At 48.0% G+C, this 2,336-nt stretch overlaps 1 long non-coding RNA gene across 1 annotated transcript; it reads left to right on the top strand.

The window, feature by feature from the left end:
- The first annotated feature begins 327 nt into the window (after nucleotides 1-327).
- LOC114033967 lies at nucleotides 328-1,238 on the top strand. Its single transcript, XR_003568056.1, has 2 exons — nucleotides 328-472; nucleotides 664-1,238. It is a non-coding gene; the product is annotated as an uncharacterized LOC114033967 (long non-coding RNA).
- Nucleotides 1,239-2,336: the final 1,098 nt, after the last annotated feature.

Consider the following 2,336-nt stretch of genomic DNA (forward strand, 5'->3'; position numbering starts at 1 on the left):
AAAGGGGATAGAGTGCTAGGCCTGAACTCAGGAAGACCTTAGTTCAAATCTGGCCTCAGACCTAGCTGTATGACTGCGGACAAGCCTCTTAAAATTCTGTCTGCCTCGGTTCCCTCAGCTGTACTATGGGGAATTCATAATAGCACCTACCTTCCATGATTGCTGTGGGGAATAAATGAGATAATATTTGTGAAGTGCATAGCCCAGTGCCTGGCACATAGGAGGCACTTAATAACTGCTCATTCCTTCCTATGGTGTTTGCCTTGCCTCTCTTGGAAAGGGTGGATATAAGTCAATTGAGGGATGTCTGACTCATCTCATCCTTCACTTCTTTTTCCCTCTCAAGCTCCAGGAAGACGAGCTTCGGGAGGCTGTGTTGCTGGTGTTTGCGAATAAGCAGGACATGCCCAATGCTATGCCTGTGAGCGAGCTGACTGACAAGTTGGGATTGCAGAGCTTGCGTAGCCGGACTGTGAGTGTGTTTCCTTGCCCTCCTTCCTCCCTGGGGCCAAGGACAAGAGGGGATTTTGCAGTAGAACAAAGGGGTGGGATGAGGGAAAGGATAATGCCAGAGAAGGTAAAAGCTGGCATGAGAACTGAAGCTTCCATCTACCACTGTGGAGCCTCTTTCCCTGTGGCTAACATCTGCTTTCTCTCTTACAGTGGTATGTCCAAGCAACTTGCGCTACCCAGGGTACAGGGCTGTATGATGGGCTGGACTGGCTGTCCCATGAGCTGTCAAAGCGTTAACTACCCCAGGGGTAAAATCCCTGCTGGAAGAAAATTCCCAGGTTGTATTTCTTGGACAATTGAACTCTTGAGGACTCCTGAGGCAGCACTCCCTGCTCCTACCTACCCCCCTACCCCTCCTACACACACACACACACACACACACACACACACACACACACACTCACTCACACACACTCACACACTCACACTCACACTCACACACACTCACACACTGTTACAGCTGCTCTTGCCTGCATGTTCTCTCTTACCAGGACCCAAAAGACTAACCCTCTGGGTACTGGGGGGAGCGGGGAAGGGGTTGTCTTCTGACTCCCTGGGAACTGTGGAAGCAGCTGCAGGAACCAAGGCCTTCCAGAAAAGAAACTGGGTTGACTTTTGATTTCATTCTTTTGGGTATACTTCTTTGGGGGTATGTGGGGAGGGGGACCAGACTGGTGCAGTGATTCAGCACTTAATATTGAATAATAAATTTGCTGTGGTTTGTAGCTTTGTCGTTGCCTTCATTTCCAGAATGGGGACTTTCTTTGCAGGGTGCCTTGGGATAGCATTACCTAGGTACCTTGAAGACTTGTTTTGTGAGGAATGCATTTTATAAACCTGAAAGCCTTCTATTCAAGTGAGTCCCTAGTGGCAGTGTTGCCTGGGAGGGTGGTGGGGATGCTGACAGCAAGGAGGCAACTGGTTTGGGAAATGCCATGGGTAAAGGAGGCTGAAACTTTTTTCTCAGCCATCTTGGCTGCTTGGCTCAGCCTCACTTTAATATCTGTGCCTGAGGCTAGACAGAGTAACAGGGACACCACCTTGGAGGCCCTGTTCTGTTTGTGTCACTGGGCCCAAAGGCAATCCTGTCCCTATTTAAGGGACTTAGCTGCCTCTCAGCAGGAGCGCTGGTTGCTCCATCATCTCTGTTATGTTATCTCTCTACTGGAATAGCACATCTTAGAGCCTACAGTATGCTATGCCTTCATGTGTGCTACTGAGTGCTCTCCCCTCTAGGGAAGTCCTCTGGCTGGCAGGGGAAGGAAAAACTCAGTTTAAAGAAGACAATGCTACCACCTCTCCTCCAATACAGCTGATGGTTTTCATCTCCTTTGAACCTCCAGCAAAGAATCAAAGAAACCCCCCACCATTTTTCTTTAAATGGCCTATTTATCTGTTTTGCCACTCCCCCAAATCAGTAAATTTCCCCAGCGCTTCCACTATGTGCTTTGTCTCTTTATGGTTCACATAGCTGCACCTTAATCACCACGGGAGCCCAAATTAGACATATAGAGACCTTTCTTTCCTTAATGGTAGTATTGTGAGAACAACATTTCTGGGGACCAAATGTCTGGACCTTTTACTGCTTTCTTGTCCTTGAGTTGCCCTCTATACCACTGGTTACCAATAATGTAATTATAAAAGACTAGTGTAAGTGGGAGTTTAGGGGGTGGCAGCAGGGGAGGGGGAGGGTGATAACCCTAGTCATTTATGTTTTTGTGTCAGTTTCCTTAGCGTAGTCGTGAATCCTCACATCACTCCTACCTGAAACCCAGTAAAAAAAAAAAAAAAAAACCAGGCGGCTCTGTCCCCTTTTGCCAAAG

Source organism: Vombatus ursinus, unplaced genomic scaffold (assembly GCF_900497805.2).
Source record: "Vombatus ursinus unplaced genomic scaffold, bare-nosed wombat genome assembly UNPS02007680.1, whole genome shotgun sequence".
Classification (NCBI taxonomy): domain Eukaryota; kingdom Metazoa; phylum Chordata; class Mammalia; order Diprotodontia; family Vombatidae; genus Vombatus; species Vombatus ursinus.